This window comes from Martes martes, assembly GCF_963455335.1.
Source record: "Martes martes genome assembly, chromosome: 6".
Classification (NCBI taxonomy): Eukaryota; Metazoa; Chordata; class Mammalia; order Carnivora; family Mustelidae; genus Martes; species Martes martes.
Window position 1 is genome coordinate 8,583,539 of NC_137893.1, and position 25,325 is coordinate 8,608,863.

Sequence of the window (25,325 nt, forward strand, 5' to 3'; positions counted from 1 at the left end):
AAGACTGTAGCAGAGCAGTAACAGGATCTCACTTATGTGTTTTTGTTTTGGGTTGTTTTTTTTTTTTTTTTTAGAGAATTATTTATTTAAGAGAGGGGAGTGCGTGCACATGGGATTGGAGGGAGAGGGGCAAAGGGAGAGGGAGAGAGAGAATCTCAAGCAGACTCCCCACTGAGCATGGAGCCTGATTCAGGGCTGGATACCACGACCCTGAGATCCTGACCCGAGCTGAAATCAAGAGTCAGATGTCCAGCCGACTGAGCCACCCAGGTGCCCCTGATCTCACTTACGTTTTAAAGGAAACACACTGGCTGCTTTGCTGCAAATAGCCTAGGTCAGAGGAGATGCCGAAGGCAGAAAGAAGGAGACCTGTTAGCAGATTGCTGCAGTAATCTGGGCAAGGGACCATGGTGACAGCCCAGAAAAGGTGCCTTTGATGTAGGTGCCTGGATTCTAAACAAACCTTGGAGATTAGGCCAATCTGCTAAATTTGAGGTGGAGTATTAGAGAAAGAGAGAGGGTTTTTTTTTAATTTTTTATTTAAATTTTCATTATTTAACATACAGTGCTATATTGGTTTTGGGAGTAGAATTCAGTGATTCATCACTTATGTATAACACCCAGTGCTTGTCACTACAAATGCACTCCTTAAGCCTACTACCCATCTAGCCCATCTCCCACCCACCTCCCTCTATCACCCCTCAGGTGGTTGTTCTCTATCATTAAGAGTCTCTTGTGTTTTTTTTTTTTTTCCTCTCTCTCTCTCTTTTGAGAAAGAGAGAATTTAAAAGGAACTAAAATTTCTTGGTCTGAGTAGCCAGAAGGATGGAGTGGCCTTCCACTGCAATGAGAAAGACTGGGATGGAGGAGATTCTGCACATGTGAGACCAGCAGTCCAGTTTGGGACCTGTTGAGTTTGAGAAGCTTGTTAGACATCTGGAGAAAGAAGAGGGGAGATAGATGAATATGGGAATTGACTGCATTATTTGTTGCTAGGTAACAAATTACTCAAAATGTAGCAGCTTACAACAACAATCATTTATTACTCCAAGTTGTCTTTGTGTCACAAATCTGGGAGCTGCTTTGTTGGGTAGTTGTGGCTTAGAGACTGCAACCAGGAGGTTGGTGGGGCTGTAGTCTCATTTGAAGGCTAGTTTGGGGAAAGATCAGCTTCCAAGTTCACTTGCGTATCTGTTGGCAGACCTCAGAAGATCCAGTCCCCTGTTCACCCACATGGCTGTTGGTAGCCTCACCACATGGGCCTCTCAGCATATGGCATCTGGCTTACCTCAAGAAAAGTGATTTAAGAGACAGTGAGGAATTACTCAAAATGGAAACTGAAGTCATTTTATAACCTAACCTTGGAAATGACCTTCAATTACTTCTGCCATAATCAGTTCAGTAGAAGCCAATCAACAAGTCCAGTTCACACTCAAGGCAGGTGAAATGAAGTTTCACCTCTTAAGGGCAGATAGATGAACAGACTCCTGGACATATTTTTAAAACCATCACATCTGCATGGCCTTAAATATAATCTGCATAGATTATTACATTTAAAACCATGAGATTAGAATAGCACACCAGAAGAGTGAGTGTGAAAAAAAAAAGAGAAGGTCACCAAGGGTTGAGTCTCAGGAGGTCTCTCTGCTCCTGCTCCTACCTTCCCTGCTGGCTACTTGGGAAGGGATGATCTCCAGTGCACCTGTCTCCACTTTGCCTATGCCAAATTTGAATAATATCTGTCACTTCCTAGGTCCTTGCTATGGCCCAGGCACTATATTTATTACTTTACAAATCTTAATATATTTTATCACCTACAACAGCTCTGCTGTTGTGTGGTTCCCGCACCACACCTTGCATACTTGCTCAGGTCATGGAGTGGCAGTACCCCCTTGTAGTGTATTCTCTTTTTTTTTTTTTTTTTTTTGAGTGAACAATAACTTAGATTAATTATCTGCCTTTGTTGAAAAATAAACTCTGCCTCATTTTTGGCACTATTAAGAAATGGAAAGCTGACATTAAGTTTCATTTTACTTATCTGGTCTTAAATAATGATCTTCTTGGGGTCATTGGCTCCACTGAAAAAGAGATCTCCATCCATAGGAGCAGGCTAGTATCTTTTTTTAAATTATTTTTATTAACATATAATGTATTATTATCCCCAGGGGTACAGGTCTGTGAATCATCAGGCTTACACGTTTCACAGCATTCACCATAGCACATACCCTCCCCAATGCCCATAACCCAACCACCCCATTCCTACCCCTCCATCCACCAGCAACCCTCAGTTTGTTTTGTCAGATTAAGAGTCTCTTACGGTTTGTCTCCCTCCCGATCCCATCTTGTTTCATTTTTTCCTTCCCTACCCCCCAGAACAACCTGCCCTGCCTCTCAAATTCCTCATATCAGGGAGATCATATGATAATTGTATTTCTCTGATTGACTTATTTCATGCAGCATAATGCCCTCTAGTTCCAACCACGTCGTTGCAAATGGCAAGATTTCGTTTCTTTTGATGGCTACATAGTATTCCGTTGTATGTATATGTACCACTTCTTCTTTATCCATTCATCTAGGCTTTTCCCATAGTTTGGCTATTGTGGACATTTCAGGCTAGTATCTTGATTTCTTAGGTGAATAATGGTGAGGTAGGTTGTAAAAATGACAATTTTTTTAAAATAAAATCTTTCTAAGTATTTTTTATCTCATTTTAACGATCAGAAACTGGGAAATGATCCTCCCTTATAGGTATCAGCACCCTGACTGTGGGGCTCTCTCTGAGGAATCAGCTGGGGTTCATGACTGCATGACCACTATAGGTACTGTTGGGTGCTTTTCACAAGAGAGTGCCACACTGGAAAATCAGCTGCCTGGGAAAAGGCAGCTACGGAGCCAGGGATTGACATAGAGGGTTGGAAACAAATCCAAAACCCAACACTCACTGACTAGTTGCTATAAACTCTGAAGCCATTTACCTAGCCCAGTACTTAATTCTATCTTTACAACACCCAGTATATCAGGTACTGTTATTAGTCTGTTAATGTCACAAAAATAACATGGAACAGATCATCTCAAAACACAGTAGCTTGCAAAAACAAGCATTTCCTTGCCCGTGCATCTACAGGTCATCTAGCATTTGGCTAATCTGGCTGGGCTCACCTCGGCTTCGGCACCTACGACAGGGTAAATTCAGGTGTCCTCCAGGGTCTTGTAGTCTTCTGGGACCAGCAGGACACTCAGGGTATGCTCTTCTAATGGTGATGGCGGAAGAGCACGACGGCACACCCAGCCTCATGAGCATGTCTCTTTCGGGTCTCATATACAATATCCTCCTGTGTAAACAAGCCCAGTGGCCAAGCCCAAGGTCAAAAGTCAAGGATGTACACTCTGCCCACCAGGAGACCTTTCAAAGATGTGAGTGTGTAATATGACTACAGAGGCATGAAGATCAGGACCAAGAGCTAAATCCAGCACAGGTGCTACCATTATATTCATCTTAAAGATGAGAACACCAGGAGGGCTTAGAAGACTTGCCCAGAGTCCCACTAATGCTAAGCAGAGATGCTGACCTTTAAACCCAAGCAGACCAGCTCCAGACCCCAAGTTCTTATGCAGGGGGAGCTCAACAAGAACCAGGTGAAAGCTCCTGGGGGCCAGGAAAGACACATGAAAGGTCAGACACAGAGTGGAAAAAGGCCAGGGGAAGGAGCAGGCCAGGATCAGCCTAAGAGGATCCCTGCCCACGCTGAGATCACACCTCCCCCAGATCCTTTATCCACAGGCTTGTAGGGTACTCCTCTTCTTGGCCATAAATTGGCAAATTTACACCCCCAAATAGAGAAGTTCATTCTAAAGTCTTTTTAAAATTCCACCAGTTATCCAAAAGTTTATTCTTTTCATATTTTTTCTGTTGTTTCAGTTGTCTGCAAGGAGTAAAACAAAAGTACAACTTTAAATAAATAAATGTATGAAGTATTAAAATATAACTGTAGTATTTCTGCCCTGTTTGAGAATTGGTTCATGGGAAGTTTTTCTGTTTAAATATATTTGTAGGTCATGGAATTCCAAAGGTTTTTCCCTTTACAATTATTAAGTTTTGAGGATTTTATTAGAACCTAAAAATCTATTCCATTTGCATGTCTAGGACAGGAGTAGATTTCAAGTGCTTCAAAAACTATTTTCTATATATTGTAACCAATTTTGTGTGCAATAGATTAAAATGTAATAAAATCGATATAATTTATATTTTAATGTTAATAACTACATTAAATAAGTACTGATAATAAAAATAAGGTAAGTATAGTTCAGACTGATGAGGAGAGGTTTTTACATTTTAAAATTTTAATATTTTGATTTTTTATTATACAAAATGATTCCAATTTAGGCAATATTTCTTAAAATTTCAGTGAAATATAATCAATTTTCTATCAATTGGTTTCTTTTTTAAAGATTTTATTTATTTGTTTGTTTATTTATTTATTTATTTGAGAGAGAGAAGGCAAAACTGAGCATGGGAGGTAGAGGGAGAAGCAGACTCCTCACTGAGCAGGGAGCCAGAGGGGGAGCAGGGTGGGGAAGGGCTTGATCCCAGGACCCTGATCCCAGGACCCTGAGATCATCACCTGAGTTGATGGCAAACGCTTAACCAACTAAGCCACCCAGGCACCCCTATGAGTTTCTTATTGCTGACTATATGAAATCATAATAGGCTAACATATTATGAAACAGTAATTCAAAGAAAATACCATCGAAGGAGAAATGACCATCTTGTTTTAACCCCAGAATAGATCAAGTCGAAATTACTTAATATGGAGGTGATGCAACACTGATACTTTCATAGAAACAAAGAGAATTCTTATGACTGATGTCATTGCACAATTGATCTTTCCACCCTGGTTCCTGTGAAACTCATTTCTCTTCAGGAGCAGATAATTGTACACAAAAATTTTACCTTTGTTTTCCAAAATCTTGAAATATAACTGTGGTAAAACTTCCAACCACATTTTAAAAATAAATCTACTGTCTAAAAATGAGATCTCTTGTTTGACTATTGGATATGAAATTTTAAAACTAGCCTGTGGCCTATATTTCACATCTTACATGCAATTATTAGAAAGTAAGAGAGAGTTACATCAATCATTTAAATCAGAAATTTAGGAAAGCAAAATTAACATGCACCCTGATGAGTAGAAAAAAGAAAAAAGAAAATTAAAAGTTGGAAATAAAAGCTTTAGAATGTAAAAGTAGAAATAAGAAAATACCTAATAGAAATAAAAAATAGAAATAAGAAATAAGAAAATACCTAATTTGGATAGCAAACAAAAGCATTAGAATATATGAATATATCTAAGAAAAATGTTCAAGACCTTTTTTTTTTTTTAATACTGTTTTAATTCATTCATTTGAAAGAGAGAGAGAAAGAGCATGAGAGGGGAGAAGGTCAGAGGGAGAAGCAGACTCCCCGTGGAGCTGGGAGCCCAATGCGGGACTCAATCCCGGGACTCCAGGATCATGACCTGAGCCGAAGGCAGTTGCTTAACCAACTGAGCCACCCAGGTGCCCCTGTTCAAGACCTTTGTAGAGAATGTTTTGAGGCTACTGGACTGTGTCCCTTGAGGCTATCAGGCTTTGTGATGGGCAAGCAGAGTTTTGAAGTGAATGTAAGCTTTGGAGACAGACACACAGACAGTCCGTCTCTTGATGCTTCTGAGCTCTGTGTGTCCACCCACACCCTGAAGTGTGAATAAGGATCTAATGTCAGTGTGTCAAGCTCTTGATGCGTCATTTAAAAACTAAAGGTGAGTGAATTTTTAAAATAGTATGGGGCGTGGAAGTAATTTAGCACTCCTCTGGGTTCTTTTTTTCTTCCTCCCTCCCTCCCTCCCTTCCCTCCCACCCTTCCCATCGTCCCTTCCTCCTTCCTTCCTTCCTTCCTTCCCTTTCTTTCTTTCTAATCATGGATTCTCTTGTCTCAGGCCTGTTTTCCACAGCAACTCCTAAATGTAAGGACGAGGGAAAGTTGATTAGAGGGTGGACATCCCAGTTACAGAGCATGGACCGGGACGGGGCTGGAGGCCAGGCAGCCCAAAGGGCAGCCTCTCCTCCTCTTCCTCTGCACTCCCTGTGGTGACTCTTAGGGAGCACTGACGGGAATGAGGGTTGGGTCTAAAAGAAAAAAAAAGACCCTTGAGATTATTTCTTCCCTTCAGGCAACACTATTACACTAACTCAGAGCAAGGACAGAGAGAAAGAAGGGACTTTTCCTTTCCCAGAAGCTGTGTGTGTGCCCCTTTCTACAGAGGAGAAGCCCATGAGCCATCATCCCCCGGCCAGGCACTTTCCCACACGTGGGCAGCAACTAGCCCAGCATCAACAAAGAGGCCACCTCCTGCTGTGCCCAGAGAGCGACCCGGCCCTGAGCTGAGACGGAGTGGGATATGGGGGAGGGTTATGGGCTAGTCTAAGAATTCTTGAAGTTCCCGTGTCTCTTGTCATGTACTGCTAAAGCCTGACCTGAAATGGACCCCGCTGGGTATCAGTCCCATGCTGCATGGAGCTTGGTCTGGTCTCAGTTTTGTTAGCACAGTGAACACGACTGACTGCTCATCTCTGTCTCCCAAAAGAAGGCACCTCTGCTGGGCCATGAAACCTTTTCTGTGCCTACCAGTGGGCCCAAACACCATTGTACATGCGTTTGGTTCTGTGGGTCAAGTGATATGTAGGAGCTAACATTTTATGCTGTGTTATGTGCCAAGCACTGTGCGAACATTTTTATATTATGTCTGTAACTTGATCCTCATAGTACCCCATCACTGGTCACCATAAAATTGCCCAGTACATACTAGCTGGGGGGAAAACAGAAACAGAATCACCCGGAGCCATGAAGCTCTCCTTTTACTTATTTATGTTTCCTTCATCCCTCCTCACAAGTCACAGCCGAACTTGCAAAGCGCTTTCCCTTTTCAGTGAGAGGGGCCGAATGCCCACTTCCTCGGTGAGGTAGGGCTTGGGGTAGAGAAACCCTGCACTGGGTCAGCAGGGTTGGAGGGTGGGCGGCCACCGTGGGGTGGGCCCTGATACCTGAAGGCCCGGAAAACCCATGGTTTACCACGGAAACCATGACAGGACCTTCCCATTAACACCCAACCTTCCTTCCTCCCCCGGGGCCTTCGGAGCCCCCTCAGAGGTGAGGACAGAGGCCACGGCTCCAGCAGCTAAGAAGCCCACTCTGTGGTTTGACTTTTCCCGTCCTCCCACTCGCTGCAGAGTGGGCCACACTGCTCTTACTCAGGGGCTGCTGCTCTCAAAGCTCAGAGGCAGCGGAAATCATGGGCCACCGCGGCAGCCTCCAACGGCACCCGGAGCTTGGCGCTTGTGTTAACTGGAGGCCAGAACCTCTCCCACCAACACTGCTCCCTTCTCTCCTGAATCCAGGAATCTCTCTTGCCATTGCTTTTGAGAAAAGACAGTCCCATTTTTTTTTTTCTTTTCTTCTTCTTCTTTTTTTTTTTTTTTTTTTTTCTTTAAGAAAAAATGGCAGCACCCCTCCCGGAAACAACCACATCTGTTAAGAAGCAATGGCCATCATCATACCCTTGGGAAGAGCTTCAGAAAGTGTCCTAATAACTATAGGTCATGCAGCACAAGCCTTAAAACTGCATCTCTGTTCCAGGGTGATTCCCGCCCAGTTTCTAGCATTAGAATCCTCCTCATTGACCTTCCTCGGCTTTTCCGGACATCAGCTTCTCACACAGCTCTCTGCCTCCCAAACACTGCGAGGGAGCACCTGTCCGGGTCAGTGGTCCCTCCACGGGCTAGACGGGATCTCATTTGACTCAAGCAGGAGGCGTAGAGTACTTAACTCAATTCCCAAGACAAATAAGTAAATAAATTGTTCACGTGGTTGGCCATGGAGGTGGCAGAGATTGATTCATGTTCTTTTATTGATAAGCTTTCATTGAATGTAACCCTGTGCCGGACACGTGCTCGTCCCTGGGTCCACACTGCGGGGCTTTCAACCTAATTGGAGAAACATGAACAGCCATGTATCCACTTGTCTTCTTTGGAACAACAGCCCAAGCCTCAGTAGATGTTTCGGTTAAGAGCTTGTTGGGCATTAAGGACAAGAAAGCAGTACGCCTCGTCTCCATCTAGGATATTCACACCGCGCGGCAGTGTCTTAGAAGGTCTGAGAAGTCCTGCCATAAAGAATCTGTCTAACTCTCTGTATGAGTCAGGATGGGCTAAGTTATGCTGCAGGGAACAAACAACTCAAATATCCCTGCGGCTTAGGACAAAGAAGGGTATTTCTTGCTCATGGGACCTGCCCACGGAGGGTCAGCTGTGACTCAGCTACAGGACATAGGCTAATGGAACACGCTCAATTGAAAGCACGGCCGGTCACCATGTTAAGGGAGAAGAGATGTGGTGAACACAAATGGGGTGTGGCTCATCTGGCTTGAATGGATGATGATATGTGCTCTGTGGCAGCCTAGGGACAAATGGGAGGGATATTCCACCCGGATGTGAAGAGCACACATGACAGGGCTGGTTAGGCATGTCAGACATAGGACTGTCTCCCACAGGACGGACCTGGCATGAAAACAGACCATAGCAGTAATTTCTTTAGGAAGGGGCAAGTAGGTGCCATCAGAAAAACAAACTAAAAACAAATCAAGATCTCTTCAAAGTAGTGAGGAGTAGGCAGGTGAAATAGGTCCAGACCAAATACAGATGCCCAGAAAGTTGACTAAGAGAGGAAGAAGCTGTTCCAACAGGTGTTTCCAGTGGACTATTGGGGATTGGGGAGTTTTTTTAAACATAGAGGCTGGAGACTCCGATTTCAACAAGGAATATGGGATTAGGCTTTATCCTTATAGCAAGCAATAATTCTCCCAACATCTGCTGAGATAAGCCTACACACAGGGAGAGGGACGCCCAGTGCAAATGCTCACTAAACTATTTTACGGTTTATAGCACAGAAGGATAGAAAACCATCATTGATACACCAGCTACAAACAAGTCTGACAGAGCAGGAGCTCTGGTCCTCTGCAGAGAACGAGAAAGGTGATTCCATACAAAGGCATCTTCGGTTTGCCCCAGGGTAGAATCAGAGACTGAGCACTGGCAGCATCGCCAGCCGTCCCAGAGAACTGAGAAAGCCCGGCTCATCTGCATGGGGAATCCTGTACTTTTCTGATCAGGTGGTCTTAAAGTCATTCTTATGAATCACACAGAGGGGGATAGCCAGGCCTGTCTCATCAGATCATAAGGGTTATTCAATCCTGAAAAAATAATCAACAAGCCAAAAATAAAAGAAAATTTCTTTAAATTGATAAAGGATCTCTACCAGAAATCTGCTATAATCATAGTTAAAAGTGAACCATTAGCAGCATTCCTATTAAAGACAAACAAGAAAAGCGTGCCCACTATTTAATATTATAATATTATAATTCAGCTATGGAACAAAGTAAGGGTTATGTGGCAGAGACAGATTCTCCCAATATCCAATTCCACTTACTTTCACATAATAGATTCCAAGTCAGGCACATGGCGACCCAGGATAAAAATTGGATTTCCCAGACTGTCTTGCAGTGAAACCACTGACCATTAACTCTGGCCAATAGGGTGAGAGAGGGAGCGTCATACAGGAGCTTCTGGGAACTTCCCTTAAAAGTCAGTCCACATGTGTCCTTCTCTCACCTCTTTCTCCCATCCTACCACCTAGAACTGTATGTTGTCATCTCAGATCTGAGAATGAGGGGTGGTGAGTGGTGAGCTGGAAGACCACTGGATATATGAGGAGTTCACAGAACAGAGCTACCATACCAACCTGGGACTGCACATCCCTGGGCATTCTATGAGAGAGAAATAAACATCCTTCTTGTTTAGGTTACCATTATTTGGGGGTCCTCTGTTACTCATAGTTGAAGAAAATCTTAAGCACTATGAAAAATACATATCTAGATCATTTAACTTAAACAAGAGTCAGCAAATGACTGCCTGGGTGCCAAATTCTGTCATCTGCTTGTTTTTATAAATAAAGTTTTATTGAAACACAGCCCCATTCATTTATTCACACACTGTCTATGGCTGCTTTCACACTACTATGGTGGGGCTGAACAGTTGCACAAAGCCAAAAATATTTACTATCTGGCTCTTTACAGAAAAATTTGTTGACTCCTGACCTAGAAAATTCGGAAAGTCAATGAATAAAAAGCCACTTGAAGAAATAGATATGACTCTAGTTTCATGGAGAGGAGGGAGAAAAAATGAGTTAATTCATTCTGTCCATGCCATCTTACAGGGTAGTTGATCTAAATTAAAGAATCTTAATCTCAAAAATCAGTTGAGACCTTGAACCCTACTCAACATAAGCCTTGTGTAAGGTATCTTGTAGTTATTGCAATTAAATCTGCAATCTTTATTCAGGGTGATGGCATTGTCTATGGAAAAGGCAAAGAGGTGATTTGCAGCCAGAAGGCCTGGGTTTCAGACCCACCTCACTATTTATTAGCTTTCAGATTTCAGCAAAGTCCTTGCAACCTTGATCTCCTCATGAGGACACCTCCTTGACAAGTTGGGGCTGGAATTAAATGAGGTAACGTCCGTAAAGGCACCATGCAAACTCCAACATGATGAACAAATGCTGATTCCTTCACAGGGTTTATGGACAAATGCAGATTCCTTCACAGGGTTTATCTATGAGATTGTTACAAGTTTATATTATGGTGTCTAAACGTGGGTTTACAGGAAAACCAGCAACCATTCCAAGCGAGTTCACAGACTGCATAGATTTCAGTCTAAACAATTACATTAAGACCAAAAAACAGCCAGATTCCATGCAGACTTAAAGTTCAAGGATGAAATGATTAAGAAGATAGGAAAGATGTGAGGTGAGAGAAGAAAGTAATATAAAAAAGATAGGGCACATATCAAAATCCCATCCATTTTTTTCGAAGAAATGGAACAAATAATCCTAAAATTCATATGGAACCAGAAAAGACCTCGAATAGCCAAAGGAATATTGAAAAAGAAAGCCAAATTTGGTGGCATCACAATTCCAGACTTCAAGCTCTATTACAAAGCTGTCATCATCAAGACAGCATGGTACTGGCACAAAAACAGACACATAGATCAATGGGACAGAATAGAGAGCCCAGAAATAGACCCTCAACTCTATGGTCAACTAATCTTCGACAAAGCAGGAAAAAATGTCCAATGGAAAAAAAACAGCCTCTTCAACAAATGGTGTTGGGAAAATTGGACAGCCACATGCAGAAAAACGAAATTGGACCATTTCCTTACACCACACACGAAAATAGACTCAAAATGGATGAAGGACCTCAATGTGAGACAGGAATCCATCAAAATCCTTGAGGAGAACGCAGGCAGCAATCTCTTTGACCTCAGCCGCAGCAACTTCTTCCTAGGAACATTGCCAAAGGCAAGGAAAGCAAGGGCAAAAATGAACTATTGGGATTTCATCAAGATCAAAAGCTTTTGCACAGCAAAGGAAACCATTAACAAAACCAAAAGACAACTGACAGAATGGGAGAAGATATTTGCAAACGACATATCAGATAAAGGGCTAGTGTCCAAAATCTATAAGGAGCTTAGCAAACTCAACATCCAAAGAACAAATAATCCAATCAAGAAATGGGCAGAGGACGTGAACAGACATTTCTGCAAAGAAGACATCCAGATGGGGACGCCTGGGTGGCTCAGTTGGTTAAGCAGCTGCCTTCGGCTCAGGTCATGATCCCAGCGTCCTGGGATCGAGTCCCGCATCGGGCTCCTTGCTCGGCAGGGAGCCTGCTTCTCCCTCTGACTCTGCCTGCCACTCTGTCTCCCTGTGCTCTCTCGCTCTTTCTCTCTCTGACAAATAAATAAATAAAATCTTTAAAAAAAAAAAAAAAAAAGAAGACATCCAGATGGCCAACAGACACATGAAAAAATGCTCCACATCACTCGGCATCAGGGAAATACAAATCAAAACCACAATGAGATACCACCTCACACCAGTCAGAATAGCTAAAATTAACAAGTCAGGAAATGACAGATGCTGGTGAGGATGCGGAGAAAGGGGAACCCTCCTACACTGTTGGTGGGAATGCAAGCTGGTACAACGACTCTGGAAAAGAGCATGGAGGTTCCTCAAAAAGTTGAAAATAGAGTTACCGGGAGGAGTCAAGATGGCGGAGAAGTAGCAGGCTGAGACGACATCGGGTAGCAGGAGATCAGCTAGATAGCTTATCTAACCATTGTGAACACCCACAAATCCAACGGGAAATCGAAGAGAAGAAGAGCAACAATCCCAGAAACAGAAAATCGATCACTTTCTGAAAGGTAGGACCTGCGGAGAAGTGAATCCAAAGCGACGGGAAGATAGACCCCGGGGGGAGGGGCCGGCACCCGGCAAGCAGCGGAGCGACGGAGCACAAAATCGGCTCCACTGGGAGACATCGCTCCAGAGGCTAAACTGGGGGGAAACCCAGGCGGGGTCAGCATAACCCCAGGACCCGCGGGATCACAGAAGGACTGGGGGTGTCTGAGTGCCGCAGAGCTCGCAGGTATTAGAGCGGGGAAGCCGGCTACAGCGACAAAGCCGAGGAGTGAGCTCTAAGCCCGGGTTACCTTGTGCCGGTCGCAGGCTGGGTGGGCTCGGAGCGCGGCCGGAGGCCACGGAGACAAAAGCGACCCGGCGCTTTTCTCCAGCTCCAACAATTGACTGCTTTCCTCGAGGTGCGACCGCAAGCCAGGGAGGCGGGGCTGTTGGGCGCTTTGCTCTGAGAGCGCACTGAGGAGCGGAACCCCAAGCTCTCGGCTCCTCCGGGCTGAGAGATTGGGAGGCCGCCATCTTCATTCCCGTCCTCCGGACTCTACGGAAAGCGCTCAGGGAACAAAAGCTCCCGAAAGCAAACCCGAGCGGATTCCTTAGCCCGGCCCCTGGCAAGGGCGGTGCAATTCCGCCTGCGGCAAGGACACTTGAGAATCACTACAACAGGCCCCTCCCCCAGAAGATCAACCAGAAACCGATCCAAAACCAACTTCAGTCACCAAGAACAGCGGAATTCCACAGCAGGAGAAAGCAAATCCTACCTGGACAAAATGACAAGGTGGAAAAACTCACCTCAAAAAAAAGAACAAGAGGCCGTACCGAAGGCTGGAGACCTAATCAATACAGACATAGGTAGCATGACAGATCTAGAGTTCAGAATGACAATTCTCAAGGTTCTAGCCGGGCTCGAAAAAGGCATAGAAGATATTAGAGAAACCCTCTCCGGAGAGATAAAAGCCCTTTCTGGAGAAATAAAAGAACTAAAATCTAACCAAGTTGAAATCAAAAAAGCTATTCATGAGGTGCAATCAAAAATGGAAGCTCTCACTGCCAGGATCAATGAGGCAGAAGAAAGAATTAGTGACATAGAAGACCAAATGACAGAGAATAAAGAAGCTGAGCAAAAGAGAGACAAACAACTACTGGAACACGAGGAGAGGATTCGAGAGATAAGTGACACCATAAGACGACACAACATTAGAATAATTGGGATTCCAGAAGAAGAAGAAAGAGAGAGGGGAGCAGAAGGTATATTGGAGACAATTATTGGAGAGAATTTCCCTAATATGGCAAAAGGAACAAACATCAAAATCCAGGAGATGCTAAGAACGCCCCTCAAAATCAATAAAAATAGGTCCACACCTCGTCACCTGATAGTAAAATTAACAAGTCTTAGCGACAAAGAGAAAATCCTGAAAGCAGCCTGGGAAAAGAAGTCTGTAACATACAAGGGTAAAAACATTAGATTGGCGGCAGACCTATCCACAGAGACCTGGCAGGCCAGAAAGAACTGGCATGATATATTCAGAGCACTAAACGAGAAAAACATGCAGCCAAGAATACTATATCCGGCTAGGCTATCATTGAATATAGAAGGAGAGATAAAGAGCTTCCAGGACAAACAAAAGCTGAAAGAATTTGCAAACACCAAACCAGCTCTACAGGAAATATTGAAAGGGGTCCTCTAAGCAAAGAGAGACCCTAAAAGTAGTAGATCAGAAAGAAACAGAAACAATATACAGTAACAATCACCTTACAGGCAATACAATGGCACTAAATTCATATCTCTCAATAGTTACCCTGAATGTTAATGGGCTCAATGCCCCAATCAAAAGACACAGGGTATCAGAATGGATAAAAAAACAAAACCCATCAATATGCTGCCTACAAGAAACTCATTTTAGACCCGAAGACACCTCCAGATTTAAAGTGAGGGGGTGGAAAACAATGTACCATGCTAATGGACATCAGAAGAAAGCTGGGGTGGCAATCCTTATATCAGATCAATTAGATTTTAAGCCAAAGACTATAATAAGAGATGAGGAAGGACACTATATCATACTCAAAGGGTCTGTCCAATAAGAAGATCTAACAATCTTAAATATCTATGCCCCTAACATGGGAGCAGCCAACTATATAAACCAATTAATAACAAAATCAAAGAAATACATCGACAGTAATACAATAATAGCAGGGGACTTTAACACTCCCCTCACTGAAATGGACAGATCATCTAAGCAAAAGATCAACAAGGAAATAAAGGCCTTAAATGACACACTGGACCAGATGGACATCACAGATATATTCAGAACATTCCATCCCAAAGCAACAGAATATACATTCTTCTCTAGTGCACATGGAACATTCTCCAGAATAGACCACATCCTGGGTCATAAATCAGGTCTCAATCGGTACCAAAAGATCGAGATCATTCCCTGCATATTTTCAGACCACAATGCTCTGAAGCTCGAACTCAATCACAAGAGGAAATTTGGAAAGAACGCAAATACATGGAGACTAAACAGCATCCTTCTAAAGAATGAATGGGTCAACCAGGAAATTAAAGAAGAATTGAAAAAATTCATGGAAACAAATGATAATGAAAACACAACAGTTCAAAATCTGTGGGACACAACAAAGGCAGTCCTGAGAGGAAAATATATAGCAGTGCAAGCCTTTCTCAAGAAACAAGAAAGGTCTCAAATACACAACCTAACCCTACACCTAAAGGAGCTGGAGAGAGAACAACAAAGAAAGCCTAAACCCAGCAGGAGAAGAGAAATCATAAAGATCAGAGCAGAAATCAATGAAATAGAAACTAAAAAAACAATAGAACAAATCAACAAAACTAGGAGCTGGTTCTTTGAAAGAATTAATAAGATTGATAAGCCCCTGGCCAGACTTATCAAAAAGAAAAGAGAAAGGACGCAAATAAATAAAATCATGAATGAAAGAGGAGAGATCACAACCAACACCAAAGAAATACAAACAATTATAAGAACATACTACGAGCAACTCTATGGCAACAAATTTGACAACCTGGAAGAAATGGATACATTTCTAGAGATGTATAAACTACCACAACTGAACCAGGAAGAAATAGATAACCTGAACAGACCCATAACCAGTAAGGAGATTGAAACAGTCATCAAAAATCTCCAAACAAACAAAAGTCCGGGACCAGATGGCTTCCCAGGGGAATTCTACCAAACATTTCAAGAAGAATTAATTCCTATTCTCCTGAAACTGTTCCAAAAAATAGAAATGGAAGGAAAACTTCCAAACTCATTCTATGAGGCCAGCATCACCTTGATCCCAAAACCAGACAAGGATCCCACCAAAAAAGAGAATTACAGACCAATATCCTTGATGAACACAGATGCGAAAATTCTCACCAAAATACTGGCCAATAGGATCCAACAGTACATTAAAAGGATTATTCACCACGACCAAGTGGGATTTATTCCAGGGCTGCAAGGTTGGTTCAACATCCGCAAATCCATCAATGTGATACAATACATTAATAAAAGAAAGAGTAAGAACCATATGATACTCTCAATAGATGCTGAAAAAGCGTTTGACAAAGTGCAGCATCCCTTCCTGATTAAAACTCTTCAAAGTGTAGGGATAGAAGGCACATACCTCAATATTATCAAAGCCATCTATGAAAAACCCACCGCAAATATCATTCTCAATGGAGAAAAACTGAAAGCTTTTCCGCTAAGGTCAGGAACACGGCAGGGATGTCCGTTATCACCACTGCTGTTCAATATAGTACTAGAAGTCCTAGCCTCAGCAATCAGACAACAAAAAGAAATTAAAGGCATCCAAATCGGCAAAGAAGAAGTCAAACTATCACTCTTTGCAGATGATATGATACTATATGTGGAAAACCCAAAAGCCTCCACTCCAAAACTGCTAGAACTTATACAGGAATTCAGTAAAGTGTCAGGATATAAAGTCAATGCACAGAAATCAGTCGCATTTCTTTACACTAACAACAAGACAGAAGAAAGAGAAATTGAGGAGTCAGTCCCATTTACAATCGTACCCAAAACCATAAGATACCTAGGAATAAATCTAACCAAAGAGGCAAAGAATCTATACTCAGAAAACTATAAAGTACTCATGAAAGAAATTGAGGAAGACACAAAGAAATGGAAAAATATTCCATGCTCATGGATTGGAAGAACAAATATTGTGAAAATGTCTATTCTACCTAAAGCAATCTACACATTTAATGCAATCCCTATCAAAATCCCATCCATTTTTTTTAAAGAAATAGAACAAATAATCCTAAAATTTATATGGAACCAGAAAAGACCTCGAATAGCCAAAGGAATATTGAAAAAGAAAGCCAAAGTCGGTGGCATCACAATTCCAGACTTCAAGCTCTATTACAAAGCTGTCATCATCAAGACAGTATGGTACTGGCACAAAAACAGACATATAGACCAATGGAACAGAGTAGAGAGCCCAGAAATAGACCCTCAACTCTATGGTCAACTAATCTTCGACAAAGCAGGAAAGAATATCCAATGGAAAAAAGACAGCCTCTTCAACAAATGGTGCTGGGAAAATTGGACAGCCACATGCAGAAAAATGAAATTGGACTATTTCCTTACACCACACACGAAAATAGACTCAAAGTGGATGAAGGACCTCAATGTGCGAAAGGAATCTATCAAAATCCTTGAGGACAATGCAGGCAGCAACCTCTTTGACCTCAACCGCAGCAACTTCTTCCTAGGAACATCGCCAAAGGCAACAGAAGCAAGGGCAAAAATGAACTATTGGGATTTCATCAAGATCAAAAGCTTTTGCACAGCAAAGGAAACAGTTAACAAAACCAAAAGACAACTGAGAGAATGGGAGAAGATATTTGCAAACGACATATCAGATAAAGGGCTCGTATCCAAAATCTATAAAGAGCTTATCAAACTCAATACCCAAAGAACAAATAATCCAGTCAAGAAATGGGCAGAGGACATGAACAGACATTTCTGCAAGGAAGACATCCAGATGGCCAACAGACACATGAAAAAATGCTCCACATCACTCGGCATCAGGGAAATACAAATCAAAACCACAATGAGATACCACCTCACACCAGTCAGAATGGCTAAAATTAACAAGTCAAGAAATGACAGATACTGGCGAGGATGCGGAGAGAGGGGAACCCTCCTACACTGTTGGTGGGAATGCAAGCTGGTGCAACCACTCTGGAAAACAGTGTGGAGGTTCCTCAAAAAACTGAAAATAGAGCTACCCTACGACCCAGCAATTGCACTCCTGGGTATATATCCTAAAGATACAAACGTGGTGCTCCGAAGGGGCACGTGCACCCGAATGTTTATAGCAGCAATGTCCACAATAGCCAAACTGTGGAAAGCGCCTAGATGTCCATCAACAGATGAATGAATAAAGAAGATGTGGGATATATACACAATGGAATACTATGCAGCCATCAAAAGACATGAAATCTTGCCATTTGCGATGACGTGGATGGAACTAGAGGGTATCATGCTTAGCGAAATAAGTCAATCGGAGAAATATAACTATCATATGATCTCTTTGATATGAGGAAGTGGAGATGCAAGGTGGGGGGGTGTGGGGGGAGGTAGGAAAAGAAAAAATGAAAAGATGGGATTGGGAGGGAGACAAACCATAAAAGACTCAATCTCAAGAAACAGACTGAGGGTTGCGGGGGGGAAGGGGGACGGGAGAGGGTGGTGGGGAAATGGACATTGGGGAGGGTATGGGCTATGATGAGTGCTGTGAAATGTGTAAACCAGACGATTCACAGACCTGTACCCCTGGGGATAAAAATACATTATATGTTTATTAAAATAAAAAAATATATATATTAAAAAAAAAAAAAAGAAAACAAACAAACAAAAAAAAAAAGAAAATAGAGTTACCCTATGACCCAGCAATTGCACTACTGGGTATTTACCCTAAAGATACAAACGTAGTGATCCGAAGGGGCACGTGCACCCGAATGTTTATAGCAGCAATGTCCACAATAGCCAAACTGAATGGATAACGAAGATGTGGTATATATATACACTGGAATACTATTCAGACATCAAAAGAAATGAAATCTTGCCATTTGTGATGACGTGGATGGAACTAGAGGGTATTATGCTTAGCGAAATAAGTCAATTGGAGAAAGACAACTATCATATGATCTCCCTGATATGAAGAAGTGGAGATGCAACGTGGGGGGCTTGGGGGATAGGAAAAGAATAAATGAAACAAGATGGGATCAGGAGGGAGACAAACTCTTTATCTTGCAGAATAAACTGAGGGTTTCTGAGGGTCGGGGGGTCAGGAGAGGGTGATGGGGTTATGGACACTGGGGTGTGTGTGTGCTGTGGTGAGTGCTGTGAAGTGTGTAAACCTGGAGATTCACAGACCTGTACCCCTGGGGCTAAAATACATTATATGTTCATAAAAAAAATAAAAAATTATTTAAAAGATAAGGCACAGGCAAAAAGAAGGCTAAGAGAAAGCCCACCTTCCCAAGAAGAAGATGGGAACACTACAGGAGGCTGAGGGGCATGGGCTTGGGCCCCCCAGTGGCTTTCATACAAGAAGGGAATATGTATCAACAATAGCCAAACTATGGAAAGAACTCAAATGTCCATTGACTGATGAATGGATAAAAATGATGTGATATAAATATAATGGAATATTCCTCAGCCATCAAAAAAAAAAAAAAGAAAAGAAAAGAAATCTTGCCATTTGCAAGGATATTGATGGAGCTAGAGGGGACTATGCTAAGTGAAAGAAATCAGAGAAAGACAAATGTCATATGATTTCATTCATGTGGAATTTAAGATGCAAAACATGTATATATGGAGGGGAGGAGACAGGGAAACAAACCACAAGAGCTCAACAACAGAGAACAAACTGAGGGTTGATGGAAGGAAGGGGATGGAGGGTGGGCTAGATGGGGGATGGGCATTAAGAAGGGCACTTGTTGTGATGAGCACTGGGTGTTATATATAAGTGATGAATCACTGAATTCTACTCCTGAAACCAACATTGCACTATATGTTAACTAACCAGAATTTAAATAAAAATTTGAAGAAAAATAGACAAAATAAAATAAAATAAATCCAAACTAAATAAATAAATGAAAAGGGTCACCCAGATAGCACAATTGGTTAAGTGTCCAACTTAACCTGGGTTTCAGCCCAGGTCATGATCTTGGGGTCATGAGATCAAGCCCCTTGTTGGGCTCTGAGCTCAGCATGGAGTCTGCTTGGGATTCTCTCTCCCTCTCCCTCTGCCCCTCTTGTTCATGCTCGCCCTCTCCGTCTCTCTCTCTAAAATAAATAAATAAATCCTTTAAAATCAGTCAATCAACAAATAAGAGCTACTCCAGGAAAAAAAGAAAAAGAAAAGAAAAGAAAAGAAAGAAGGGAATATGCTCTTTCCCATCTCAGGTTCATTGCATATGCTGCTTCCTTTCTCTGGAACATTTCCCTTGCCTCAGCTAATCCCACCCCTATTCCCACCAATACGGTCATTCTTCCACTTAGTCCCAGGTCCCAGCTCGCTACCTTGGCAGAGAGGTCTTCCCTGCCACTTGATCTAACTTCTGTTCAGTAAGTGAATGAGTAGAATGACAGGAAGAAGTTGCACAAGCAGATGGAGCATCTGGAAATCTACAATGTTGAATTTGGGGTATTTTAGTCCCTACCACTACGATTCGTATTGCTTTTGCTTTTTGATAAGGTGGAACATATCTCTGTGAGTGATGAAGACTTCAAATATCCACAGATTTAAAAACATATAAAGTCCGACACAATGTTTTTATCTCTAGTCAGCTCCAATGAAGGCACAGACTTTGTTTATTCCTTAACATACCGACACTGAGCATATTTCCTGACACAAGGTAGGCACTCATCAAATACCGACTGAATAGAGGAAAATGCACCAGTCTTAGCAACACTTCATTGTTTGGCCCACTTTGGTTGCTTCTGTTACCGCTGTCCTGACTTTGGCTGCCAAGTCACAGAAGAGCTGGTGCCAAAGTTGTGTGGCTGGTCAGGGGGCTAGAACAAGGAGCCAGACACTTTGTTCCCTGTTACGACACTTAACTGCTATGTGTGTGACCCAGGGCCAAGCAGAGCTCTGTGTCAAAATGTGAATATGGCTTTTTCTTTCTTCAAATGACTTTGAACCCTTCAAAGGATCACAGTGTACTCACAGATAAATTCCAATTATTGTTAATACTAAATGTCTTGCTTTGTCAGATCTGAAACTTAGAGATCATTTTATTTACATTTTCTTTGTTGCTTTTATACTCTTTCCCTGTAAATAAAAGGGAAAAAAGACAAAAGAGAGGCACACGGTGGGATGTATAGTGCTATTCCATACCCAGCAATGAAAACCAAAGTTGCCTTTTCACAAAAATGTAAGGCTTTTCTGGAGAACGTGATAAATGATACTCCACCAAAACATACCCTACCAGTATTTGTTTTTGTTTTTAATTATTCCTTTTCTCCCTTCTCCTTCCACAGCCATTGAAGATTTCTCTACTGAATTAACTCTTGGCTGCAAGTGGCCAAATTTGCAAATGTGGCTGAAAATTTGAAATCTTTGGCAGTGTTACAGTTTGAGTGTATATTGTCTATTTCTGCTCTCTAAAAGAACCCTGATTTTGCTTAGATATCCACTCCTCCTCCATAGTTTGTGTTCCTAAGATGCAGCCGAACAGTTGTCTGCGGGATCGGGGTGAACTTGGTTGGTCAAAGAGTAATTCTTTCCTCCTTGCAATTGTGACCCCATTCTGGTTAATGGGAAGCCAGGTAAGGTATCTGGTTAAAGATGCCTATAGATGCTTTACTAGAGGCTTCTGTAAAATGCCGAATTGCTCCACAGAATATCCCCAGAAGCAATAGCATCCCGTGGAAAACAACTCTATCTAAAAATGAGTTCAGAATCCAAATCACATTAGGAAGAAAATTACCAAAATGGGCAGTTAGCAAGCACAGTAAATGGGAACATTTGCACATCAAAACAGGAGACAATAAAACAACCCAAAGAGATTCTAATTATATTTAAAACATTTAGGGATAAAACATTTACTGTGACAAAATTGTACAGGGGGAAAAAAAGATAGAAAAACCTCGCCCCAAAAACTCAAACAGAAAGTATACAAATTAAACAAAAAGCATGGAAATTGAGACTCAGTAGGTGGGTCTAATAGTAAGCCTAATTCTCTTCTCTGAAGAGAAGAGAATTAGAATATAGCACTAAGGAAATCACCTAAAGTGTAGTTCAGAAAGATAAAGTGTGAGGTATAAAAGACACAGGGTAGAATCAAAGGGCCCATCTATGTCTAACTGGAGTTCTAGAACGAGTAAATAAAAGACAAAGATGGAGAGGTGATAGTCAAGAGATAACAGCGAATTTCTTACAAAAGGAGGAAAAATGTGTCTTCAGATTGTGTAAGTAGACTGAATGTGGACCAGTAGAAATAAAAGCCTGTGTGTGCATGGTAATAAAACTGCACAATATCCAAGGTAAAAAGGAAAATCTTAGAGTTGTCTGAAGGAAAACAAAACTGATGAGCTAAAAGGAATAATAATTAAACTATTAGTGGATTTCTAAGAAGCCAAAGTAGATGCCAGAGACCACCAATAATATCTTTTAGATATCAGGGGGGAAGCAATGGTCATTAAATCTAAATTCTAACTAAATTATCAATCAAAGTTAAAATTTAAAACCTAATGAAGATAGTTTTAGACATACAAAGATGAAGAGAGTTAACTGAGTGCTTACAGAATCTTGCTGTTAAAATTACTAACAGGTGTACTTTGGCAAGAAGGAAATTGAACCCAAAAGGAAAGAAGAAGACGCCCAAAACAATGGCGGCCAAACAACTCGGTAACACACCCTGCAGAATCTGAGTCATTACTGACTGGTACAGACACTGATCATAGCTAATTGCGTGTTGCTTAAAATCAGGGGGGAGTTCATATGATAGCTGCCAACATCATAAAAGACAGAAGAGTTCAGAAAGAAGCTAAACCATTCTTGTTTAAGAAGCAAACATTAATCACCTCTGGAGAACATCAGGTCAAGTATGCATGTTAAAAAAAATCAGCGGATGACCTCAATAATAATAAAAATAGAATGTATGCTTTCTAAACACTTAGAGGGGGGAATGAGGGGGTAAAAGAAAAGTTGATGAATTCGACACAAGGCAAGAAGGGAGGGGAAAAAAGAAACAAAACTTGAAGATGTGTCAAGAGGTGAATAATTATTCCTCAAATTCAAACACATTCCTAGCCAAATGTTGTGTTGCCAGAAGCAAAACTGTAAGCCAGCCTCCAGCAAGAAGTGTTCGTAGGCATAAAGAGAAGGAGGAAAGAGGAGACACTTGAATATATACGCACACACAAAGAACGTGTAAGGAAGAGCATGTAAGGAAGCGGGCCTGGTTTCTACAGTCTTCCTCTCTAATTGACTAATATGTGCAACTCCTTTCCTCCACGATCCAGTCTGTGCTTCCTTTGTCCTCAACCAAGACTTCAGCTTTTCCGAGTTCTCTGACACAGTGACTCAATCCTTCATTCCAAATGAGTCGGAATCCTCAGAGGACCTCCCCTTTTCTGGTTGCCATAGTTTTTCACCGGGCATGAAAATACCGAGGGTCAGACCAGAATATCCTTTGGGTTCCAGATATAATCCTCCCTGCCCCTGTAGTACCCAAACAACCAAATTTCCACTTGGTGGTTGGATGACCCAACACAACCTCTGGGATCATGGTAGGGAAAACTCAGTGTTTCTCCTTGACTCTCACACACTGGTATCACACAACACTTCTGACATCAGGTGTGTGGATTTTTCCCACACACCTAGCGACTCTCTGTGACAGCACCTGGGTATCCTACAACTCCATTCAATTTGGACACTAACTGGAGTTAGGGAAGACCTCACAGGTTAGGGGCTCAGTCCTACAAGACTACCCTCACTTCAGATGTCAGTTGCAAGACCAGATTGTCACCTTTGCTATAAATCAGTGTTCCAACTACCCATCTCCTCAGGTTCAATCATTTGCTATAATGGCTCATAGAACTCAGGGAAACATTTACTTACATTTACTGGTTTATTATATAATAAAGGGTATGATAAAGAATACAAGTGAACAGCCAGATAGAGAGATCCAAAAGGCAAAGTTCAGAAGGGTATGGAGCACAGGAGCTTCTATCTCCATTGTGTTGGGATGTGCCACCTCCCAACATGTGGGTGTGTTCACCAACCTGTAAACTCTCCAAACCCCATGCTCTTGAGATTTTAATGGAGGCTCCGTCACATAGGCATGAACAATCATTAACTCGGTCTCCAACCCCTCTCCTCTTTCCACAGGATGAGAGATCCGGCTGAAAGTTACATGTTTCTAATTGTGGCTTGATCTTTCTGGTGGCCAGCCTCCATCTTGAAGTTATGCAGAAGCCCACCCAAAAGTCCCTTTATTAGGATAAAAGACACTCATATCACCCAACAAGTCCCAAACAAAGGTTGAGAGCTCTGTGCCAGGAACCAGTATCAAAGACCAAATGTTAGATCAGAAGATGCTCCTAAATGCTCTTATCACTTAGGAAATTATAAGCATTTTAGGAGCTCTCTGCCAGGAACTGAGAATAGAGACCAAGATACATGGTTTCTATTACTTCACAGGTAATTCTCTCTTTTCCTTTTGGTGCAGTGGTGTGAGGAGCTCCAACTGGTGAGATGGTAGTCTCAACTGCCAATTCAAAGGAACCACTATTGGGTCTCCTGTGGAAGCGTTCCTCCCTTATAAAATAAAACCTCCTACAAGAGCTTACCTTGGTGACAGCAGGAAGCAAAACTTCTACAAGTGTGCTACCAGGTTTAATTGTGGGATTCCTGACCCAGGAACACTGTCTAAGGCAGAATTCTATTTTTTCATGACTGTTTGATGAAACCCAATGACCTAGCAAGATCACAACCATCAGCTGGGGAGAGTGAATCTAATTCACTTCTACCTATTTTTCTCTCCAGCTGCACAGGCATCCCACGGTTTTTTAATCAACCCTACCTAGGGAAAGCTTGCAGATAATCCAGCTTTTTAATTATATCTCCCTAGCCTGAGGGAATGCCAGCCTTGGCCTCTTGAATTTCTTAACCTATTCCCAGACAACACGGCCATTGTTACCATCTTCTCTCAGCAGAGAAAGGACATATCGCCTTCACACAAAGGAATGTCCCCCCAGAACAGCAATGCAGTACTTTCCACAAGCACGTGAAAGCATCTCTCCTGGTGCCCTGAGCTGCCTTATCAGTTGAAGACAACACATGATATTGAGTCAACTCTGTTTCATAACCCCTCTGAGTGAAGCAAGATGTCAGGCCCTTCAGATGACTTTGTCCACTCCACACATCATGTGGAACCCTGTTCCCAGGAAAGGGCCAATTCTGGGCCTTCCCTGGCCCTAGTGCATCAAACTCCTCCCACTGGAATCCATGGTTTAATGACCACATGTGATGTGTAGTTAGAGAACAAGGAGATAGTCTACTGTGTTGTTTCTGGTACCACATCACTACTTTATAACCCTATTTCACAGCTCATGGTGTCATCTTCTATCTTAACAAATATAAAAACAGAGTCCAGAGAAAATGCCAAGAGCTTATTTAGGGGGATAAACACCCCAGTTCATCTCTTCGGAGAGAAAGCATTGACCATTTCTTCATTTTCTTTTTCCTTCACACGAACAAAAAGCATGACATCATGCTGGGGTGAAGTGTCCTTTTGTCTTGCCACTAACTGAGTTTGTAAAAAGGGGACAATCATGTTATTTGGCTTGTAGTGTGCACAAACAATCTAGAGACAAACCAAAATAACACAAACACAAAGTACCCCCAAACTGCTGCTTGCTTGAGAAGATGGGAGTAAAAACCTGTCCTGAAGATCATAAAACAGAGAGGTTGGTGTGGCGGTGGG